The sequence below is a fragment of the Neovison vison genome, chromosome 1 (genome assembly GCF_020171115.1).
Source record: "Neovison vison isolate M4711 chromosome 1, ASM_NN_V1, whole genome shotgun sequence".
Classification (NCBI taxonomy): Eukaryota; Metazoa; Chordata; class Mammalia; order Carnivora; family Mustelidae; genus Neogale; species Neogale vison.
The window spans coordinates 180,309,518-180,318,586 of record NC_058091.1 but is presented as its reverse complement, the minus strand read 5'-3'; the positions used below and the strand labels follow the sequence as shown (position 1 = coordinate 180,318,586).

The window sequence follows — 9,069 nt, the reverse complement described above, 5'->3', positions numbered from 1 at the left end:
GAGAATCTAGCCAGGTTGATCTGCTCAGTGGTTAGAGTAACAGCCGCTACACTAAGCACCGGGATGGTCAGTACAATTAATGCAATTAAAGTAATGAGTCCTGGCAGCTGGAAGGTCAAACAGAGGTAGCTTTGTCACAACAATCTGGCACTGGAAAATTACTGACATTTCCAACTAAATTATATTCTCTCAATTGTTGCCTTAATGCTAAATAAATAAAGTTATGCTAATGTAGGGACTGATTACAGATTGAAATTAGCACAATTGCTTGTTATACAGTCTGCTAGGGTTAACATTTTTTAAAAACATAATTAATGGCCTTTGCTTACTGTCTCTGGTTATAGATCCTGCCGCTCATTTGCATTCTTTTGCAATATGCTGACAGTGCTAAATGTCTCCCAAGAAAGATCTCGTCGGCGGGCAGAAAATGCTTTTTTCACGTCATCAAGCTAAAACTTGTTATGGTTTCGGGCCAGCGTTAATAACAAAGATGACCAGAAAGGGAACGGATAAGAATGAGGCTAGAATCCGTTTTTCTTTTCAGTCTTGTGATCCAAGCCTTTTCTGGAGTCAATGTGAAATGTAATTGCTCTTTTGACCTCTATCTTCTCTCTCCCCAGGTCTGAGGAAGAGCTACACTGGTTGATTATTGCAGGAATGAAAGGCACTCTGACCTTGTCGACCAAACGCCTTGCAGCTTTCAATGCTGCCCATTATCCTGAAGGCAGGCAACTCCTGGAGAGAGGCGGAATCTGCAGGAGAGCTGCTCCCCGGGCAACCTGCCAGAAAAGGCTTCATCAGCCGCAGTTCAGACGTGGCCAAACAGCTCAGGCAGCAAAGGAAACAGCTGGGGGGTTGGGGGTGGAAACAGAGTATATAAAAATATTGTTAGCCCGCAGTCTAAAGAGCTCTGGGGCATCTGTGCCTTAGAAAAAGCCTTTGCTCACGTTGCCCCGCGTCGTCTTCGGCGGGGAACTGAGGATCCACGTGGGAAGTTCTGCTGAGGAAGGAAGCCGTCACCGAAGTAAGTGCAGCTCTTCATTTCCTAGAGGTAGCCAGGGTGGATGATAATACAGTCCCTGTGTGAATAGGAAAGTAAAGCGACGTTCTAGAAAAAGTAGGTCGGGGATATTGAGTTGCAACCGTTGCTCGAGATTATAGATTATTCACTACAGAACCTGGTTGGATTATTTTAGAATTTACAGTTCACGGGTGGATTGGAGCGCAACTCATGATGAAAAACAACCTGGTGTCTTCTTCGGGTTCGACAGTTAAAGGAGCCTTTGTTCCAAATAAGGGACCTTCACGTTATCTCTTAGTTCTCCTACAGTCTCCTCTATTGGATGGCATTTTATTGAGTGTTTATTATATCCCTAAGCACTGTTGGAAAATAAGTGACAGGAGAAGTGTCTGTAGGAGGTAAGGAGACCAGTTGGCCAGTAAGACACAGAAGAGGCACCACTTACTTTGTCACTGGATTTCACTCATGGAGGGTCCCTATGGGTGAGGCACAGTGGTACGGCGCCTTTAGGTGTTGACTTTCACTGAACTCTTCCAGTAACTTTCAGGGTTGTGTTTTCGTTCCCACTTGAGGAAGAGTAGGTTTACTGTAGTAAAAAAGGCATGGGAGTCTGGAACTAGCCACACTGGGGTTCAAATTCCATTCTGATACTACTTGGAATCTGTGCAATCTTGAAAAAATGTCTCCGTGGTTCCGGGCTTCGGTGGGCCTAGTTCCTGTAACGGAGGGGACTAGATGAACCTAAGACCTTCTCCAGCGGTATCGTTCTGTGGGAAGTCTTGTTGAGCAGCCGTACGTCCCAGATTGTCGGCGTCATCCCAACTCTAAATATTGTGGCCCATCATGCCCATGAAAAATATGTGTCCATCAGATGCTGAATTCAGTAATCCTGACCACCCTTCCTATAAATAGAGAGAAGCCTCAGAAGTAAGCAAAGAACGAGGAATGAGATAACAGGACCGGGGTGCTGGGGAGAAGGAGCTCCTTTTGTTTTTGTTTTTATTTTTTCAAGTAGGTTCTATGGCCAGTATGGAGCCCAGTGCAGGGCTTGAACTCAGGACCCTGAGACAAGACCTGAGCTGGGCCTCAGAGTCTGTCGCTTCACCGACTGAGCCAGGCAGGTGCCCGGAGAACGGTTTCAAAACCTTTTCAAAGAAGGGCACAATCATGACCCTCGGTGAATATAAAAAACATATACATGGTAAAGATGGGATTCTATTCATTAATCAAAGAGGGACCCAACAGATGTTTTAACCCGTTGAAGAGAATCTGAAGACACACACTTACAGACCAGGAATATTGAAATGAGTATGCAAATAGGGGCAAAACTGGTTCCCCCACCCCCCCCTTGGAGGGGAGTGAAGGGAAATCCATTGAACCTCTACCAGACAGGAAAGCATCTGCCTGTCTATCAGTTACCTAAAACATGTGAAGTTGTGAAACAGCTCCAAGACGGGGAGAGGCGGGCATCAGGTAACAGGAACGGTGTGCTGTATGCAGACAACGTGCAGCTTCCCACGAAAGCCAGTTTTTTTCCTACAGTGGAATTAGTCGCGGGGAGTATGGCATTTCATTGTGACTTCTGATTCCTCCCAGAGTACCTGTGGGAGGATCTCAGTGGGGACCTCGGTGTGACCAGGAGTCACCTGAGAATCTTTCAAAAACAGAATCCCCACCTCCAGCCTGCCCTGGGGATTCTTTAAAGGCTCTGAACAATTAGAGGGCCTCTCCCGCCGTTTTTCGAGGCTGAAGTTAGGATTAGAGGAGTCCTAGAAACTCAGTTGCGCGTAGTATTTATAGGTGCCGCATTTCTTTCTGATCCTTTGAGGAGCCTTTGGTGACTTTTCTTGATGTGGTTTAAGAGTCATGACGAGGTTACAAGTTGAGTTCACCAAGGGCTAAGGACCCATGCGCACACTGAAGGCACAGGAACGTTAAAAAAATAATAATAATAAATTTTCTTTTAAAAAAAGGAAAAAATAAGAAAAGAAATAAAAAGAGGGAGGAATACAAGAATGGAAATATAAGGAATAAGAGGAATCAGCTGGTGCAGAGGCGTGCCAGAGACGAGTCCCGAAAGAGCTGTGAGGCCACACTGGTCATAAAAACCCCATTTCCAGACGCACGCCCATGGAGAGTAGGAGGAGAAGGCCGCTTTATTTGCAGAGCTCTGCTGCTTTGCACACTGCCCACCTCCACTGGCCACGTAGCGTGATCGTCTCTTGGACAAACTTACCAGAGAGCCTATATTCTAATTCCATTAAAACACATGAAATGTGGGTGCTCCGTGCTCGGTGGCTCACTCATTATGCGGCTGCCTTCGGCTCAGGTCATGTCCTGGAATCATGCCACACCCTGGGCTCCCCACTCAGCAGAGAGTCTGCTTCTCCCTCTGTCCCTCACCCCACTCGTACTCTCTCTCCCCCCCCAAATAAATAAATAAAATCTTTAAAAAAAAATAAAATAAAATATGTGAAATGCTCCCCTGCCTTTTTATACTCTGGGTCCCCCCCCCTCTTTTCTACAGTTCTCTCCCCACACCAAAAATTAAAAATTCAGAAAATCATCAGTTGAAAGCCTCAATGAAGCTTTCCATTTTAATATATATTTTTTTAAGATTTAATCTATTTGAGAGAGAGAAAATGAGAGAGAGCATGAGAAGGGGGTGGGTCAGAGGGAGACACAGACTCCCCACTGGGCAGGGAGCCGAATGCAGGACTCCATCCTTTGATGCCGGGATCATGACCTGAGCCAAAGGCAGTTTCTTAACCAACTGAGCCACCCAGGTGCCCCCTATTTTAATCTATTTTTAAGAACACAGTAACATAAAACAGAGAGTTCTGAAAGGGAAATTGGTGAGGTTGCCAGTTCAGGCTTAGCTTAGCAACAAAAATGACCTGGGAAAAGCCAATAAAAAATGAAACATGGAGAACGTAGTGGTAGCTCTAGGAAGAAGAGGATAAAATCACCACAGATCGGTCACTCAGGTGGAAGAAAGATGGCGGAGGGTCAGGGCATTCTAGACCCTTTTTTAAAAGATTTTATCCATTTATTTGACAGACAGAGATCACAAGTAGGCAGAGAGGGAGGAGGAAGCAGGATCCCCACTGAGCAGAGAGCCCGATGCGGGACTCGAACCCATGGACCCTGAGATCACGACCCAAGCCAAAAGCAGAGGCTTAACCCACTGAACCACCCAGGTGCCCCTCTAGACCTTCTGGTTAATAAAGCTTCACATGCTTCCAAGAGAACAATCGGGAGCCATTCTTGAAGCAAAATTTGAGGAAACTGGTAACCCTTACAACTTAAACGGGTCCAGTCAAAACGTGAGGCACTGTTATCTCAACTAAATCCTTCAGGAGCTCTGGGGACGGCCCCGTGGTTTCTCTAAATGACACAGTGCAGCAGGCTATCCAGCTCTCTGTGGGCAGTGGAATCACTGTGTTTAGACAAGTGAGAAAGGGTAAAGCCAGCCAACAACTTGAAACAAATGGAAGAACTACCTGGGCCTCTCTGAAGTCATGGTTTCAAATAAATTGTTTGGACCAAAGGAATAGTTTCCTTTTCTTCATCGTTTTAACCTAAGGGATGAAGAAAAATAAATCAATGTCAGATTTAAAAAAAAAAAAAAAAAAAAAGGGAAGGAAAGAAAAAAAGCTTCTGGTAGCTCGACACAACATCTAAAAAATGAAAATGATCGCTTGCTTGTGGGGAGAAGAGAAAGCCAATAAAACTTATAGAAGCTTCCTTCTAATAGTACACATTGTTTAAAAAGGAACTTTAGAGCTATTATTCTTCTTTTGATCTTCCCCAAAAGCTATGAGGTGTACAAAAATCTCCCCAAATTGCTCTGCTTTCTAACTGTCATGTTTTAAATAGTATCTTACACATACCTTTGGAGTTTTGAAAAGCCCATTCAATGTTTTATATAAAGGGAAGTTACCAGAAATGGGCCAAGCGCATGCTACTAAATATAGCAACATAATTACTGTCATGTAAATGATCTCCTCTCTGTAGCCTTAGAACAATGAGATAAAAGGTTTATCTTGACAAAGTTTGAATAAGTAGAGGTGGAATTAATTCAGAATATCCATAACTTCTCCATCCACAGGCAGTGGGAGGGGGAAAAAAGAGCTCCTTTAATTTCAGTATCAGCACGTTTTTCCTGTTCATTTGCATTGGGGGAGTTTTTCCACAGTGTATTCATTTGCTAGTGAGATAATGTGTCCTGGCATGATCAGATAAGAGAGGGATAGAATTACTAATGATGAAAGGAGGCAGCCCAAGGACAAGAAAGCAAAGCAGCCCTTCCTTTCTCACCTAATCTGGATGGATCTGAATTTCAGCTGTCTCTCCCTCTCTCTTCACACCCCCCCCCCCGCCCCCATGGTGATGGTGGAGCCATTTTCCAAAGCTGGGTTAGGACATTGCACATTGAGCTGCATAGATTTTTTTTTTTTTTTAAGATTTTTATTTATTTATTTGGCAGAGAGAGAGAGAGACACACAGCGAGAGAAGGAACACAAGCAGAGGGAGTGGGAGAGGGAGAAGCAGGCCACCAGCCGAGCAGGGAGCTCAACTCGGGTCTCGATCCCAGGATCCCGGGATCATGGCCTGAACCGAAGGCAGACGCTTAACAACTGAGCCACCCAGATGCCCCAGAGAAAGACTGACTGGCCATCCTATTCGGGCTATTTGTATGTATTTGTCGGTTAATAAATTGAAGGCAATCTAATTCAACCATCAGTCAATAAGCATCAGCTGTTTTCGAGGGGGGTGTGGAAATAATCAACAATGCAGAGGTCTTGTCCTTTTAAAAAAAAAAATCTGCAGAGTTAAAAAGCTGTGATTCAGAGAAATGCTTCAGCTAATGATTAGAGTAACGGGGTGTCTGTTGCTGGTAAGGGGGCCATCAGAGGAACATAGATAGAAATATCGGCTGAATTGAAGGAGTAGAGGTAACTGATGCCCTAGCCTGTGCTGTCTTTAGGCGTTAAGTAACAAAAATTCCACTGGGTCAATCCTGAAGATCTAATTGGCTTCATTAATCAATTCGTGACTCCAGCGGCATCTCATCTTGCGAACAGAGGGGAGCTGCAAAGAGCTGCCTCAAAGAAAAGGTTTCCAAAGGTAGAGAGGGAGTGGGAAAAAAGGAAATGAGTAGCAAAGAATCCATTGTTTTAGGTGAGATTGCCCTCCTAAGAGGAATGGGAGGGGTCTATTAATAAATTTCCCAGCGCGGACCAGGAAACTCCCATGTTGGCTGGCTAAAGGTCACATTCCTGGGGATTGAAACCACAGCTCAGTTAGGTATTAAGTCTCGGTATACTGACTTGGGGCCTGGACCCAAGTAATGCTGCTTGGGGCCCATGGTTTTCTTTTGAACATGGTCAAATCCCTACACAGGGATCTCCCTCCGGTCCTCAGTGGACAGCACAGCATTGCTTAGGATACATCAAAGGCAAGAAGCCAACAAACCCTGAGCCCTGGAGCTGAGAGTTTGCAGGACTCCTGGTATCTCTCTGCCTTGCAAATTAGCCAACGAACCTGACTTTTATTTCCCTTTACTGCAAGCTTCCAGAAACTTCTGGTAGAGAAAAGTGATGTCCTTTTAGAAAAAAAACAGCATAAGGATCAGCACCTTGCTGATAGGGATAATACAGAAACCAAGTACACACGTTCTGACATAAATGAAAAGGGTGCAGGGACATCTGGGTGGCTCAGTGGGTTGGTCCTGGGATGAAGTTCACCATGGGGTTCCCTGCTCAGCGGGGAGTCTGCTGCTCCCTCTGCCTGCCGTTCCTCCTGTTTGTGCGTGCTCGCTCGCTCGCTGACATATAAATAAATAAAGTCTTTTTTTAAAAAAATGAAGAGTGTAGTCATAACATAATGAGGAAGGACTCTTTTGCTTTGGTTTACCTGGGGAAAAAAGTTTTTTAAGATTTTATTTATTTTAGAGAGAGAAAGAGAGCAAGCAAGCAAGGGGAAAGGCATAGGGAGAGGTAGAGAGAATCTGGAGCAGACCCCGTGCTGAGCACGGAGTCTGACGAGGGACTTGATCTCAAGAACCGGAGATCATAACCTGAGCCAAAATCGAGAGCTGGTCGCTTAACTGAGCCACCCAGGTGCCCGTTCTGGGAAATCTCCTTCTAGAGGAGAGCTCTAGAGTAAACAACATCATGCCAATTTGAAGTCGGTCGGCTCTAGGTCGCCCAGAAACACTGCCACTGAGTTGGCTAGTAATGCTTCTCTTTGCCAGCCCACTGTGGTCCAGCTTGTTTGGTATCGAAATCTACCAGGGGGCTTGTGTCCCCCCCCCCCGCAGAGAGCCAAGGAAACAATGACATAATCATGGTCTCATAAAGAAAATAGTGTTTCTTTAATGGGACTTGGGTATCCACCAAACGACTGTTAGAACGGAAACGTGGTTCCTATAAAGGGAGAGGTTTTTTCCAGGGCTGTTTCTCCAAAGGTGAGAGTATAAGCAGTAACCCAGAAACTGGGAAAGTGGTAATGAAGGAATCTCTCGCCACCCTCCAGCCCCACATTCTTTTTTTTTTTTTTAATTAATTAAGATTTTATTTTTAAGTAATTGCTATGCCCAATGTGGGGCTTGAACTCATGACCCTGACGCCAAGGGTTGCAAGCTCCACCCTCCAACTGAGCCAGCCGGGCACCCCCAGCCCCACATTCAAAATGTATTCATTTCCCCGAAACTATCAAAACAGACCCTAAATGAAGACTAACACACGGACAAAAGCAGCACGGAGCCACCTTTTTCGACAACTACACTGGCCATTTTTCAACCACGAACTCCCTTCCCACTGAGCCCAAACTAGGGCAGCGACAGAGGAGACAGAGAGACAGGGAAGGGAGGAGAAATTGCCAAAGACGGACTGGCTAGGGGCACTAGGGACGGTGATGGGAGAGAATGCACCCAAGACAATAACCTGTAGATTTCTGAGTGGAATGAAGGCGCTTTTTACTGAGGTAGGGACTCTGGAGGAAGAATGGGTTTGGAGGACATGAGACCATAAGAAGATTCAGAAAAGAGAAACCTCCTAAAAAAATAGAGAAGTGGGAATAGTGAATAGAACCAGGGTACAAAGGAGAGAAAATAGGGAACCGACTCAGCACATAGGTAGAAGAGTTAACTAGAGAAAGAGGGAGACTCTTACCCTAAACTGGGAAGCTCCTTCCTTTAAACCAGTGACAGGACATTAACTGATGGCTTTGCATAGACGCAGATGTCGGGTGGTGCTTTGGCACTTTCTCTGATTTTAGGGTACTGTGAAAAGAGAGTGGGGTGTCATATGACAGCCCTTATTTTCGGTATCTACAGGACAAAGACCCTGGCTAAGATTTTTTTTTTTTTTTTTTTAATAGAGATCCGGGGCGCCTGGGTGGCTCAGTCGGTTAAACGTCTGCTTTTGGCTCAGGTCATGATCCCAGCGTCCTGGGATCAAACCCCACATGGGTCTCCCTGCTCGGAGGAGAGTCTGCTTCTCCCTCTGCCTCTCCCACTCTCTCTCTCTCTCTCTCTCTGTGTCAAATAAAAAATAATAATAATAAAATCTTTTAAAAAAAATAGAGATTAGACTAAAAAGATGGATACCTTTGGGGGTATGCCTGGGGGAAGATGAACAGAAAATAATTAAGGATTTAAAAAATGCAATGTCGTATAGCTGTGGAAGCTGGATACGCGTGAGGCCACATCTTCAGTTTTTTGGACAAACTAACTGCTCGCGTTGACAGAACCCAGGGTCTAGAGCAATTACAATGGAAGCAAATTGCTTTCTTCCTTCTTAAAATGGTTATATTCTTTAAAAGCTGGGCTGGGAATATAGAAGTAGCGGCAGCCTGTTCGTGAGCTGCTGCTTGAAAGTACGAAGGCTTCTTAAATCCACACCCTTCCCAGGTCAGTAGGTTAAACACAGCCTGTGTTACACGCCTTCAGCAACCCCGTGGTGCTCCCGAGGGTTTAATCCTACAAATTAGTGACCCTGGGCCATAGCATTCCTGCATAACTCTCTGAGCTGTCTTACCAG

The 9,069-nt window shown here is 45.2% G+C and overlaps 1 protein-coding gene across 1 annotated transcript in view; it reads left to right on the top strand.

The window, feature by feature from the left end:
* Nucleotides 1-797: 797 nt before the first annotated feature.
* Nucleotides 798-9,069, top strand: part of ZNF608 (zinc finger protein 608) — a 169,913-nt gene continuing 161,641 nt past the window's right edge. The window contains exon 1 of the mRNA XM_044263960.1: nucleotides 798-1,024. The gene's annotated coding sequence lies outside the window, so the exon portion shown is untranslated. The remainder of the gene's footprint in view (nucleotides 1,025-9,069) is intronic.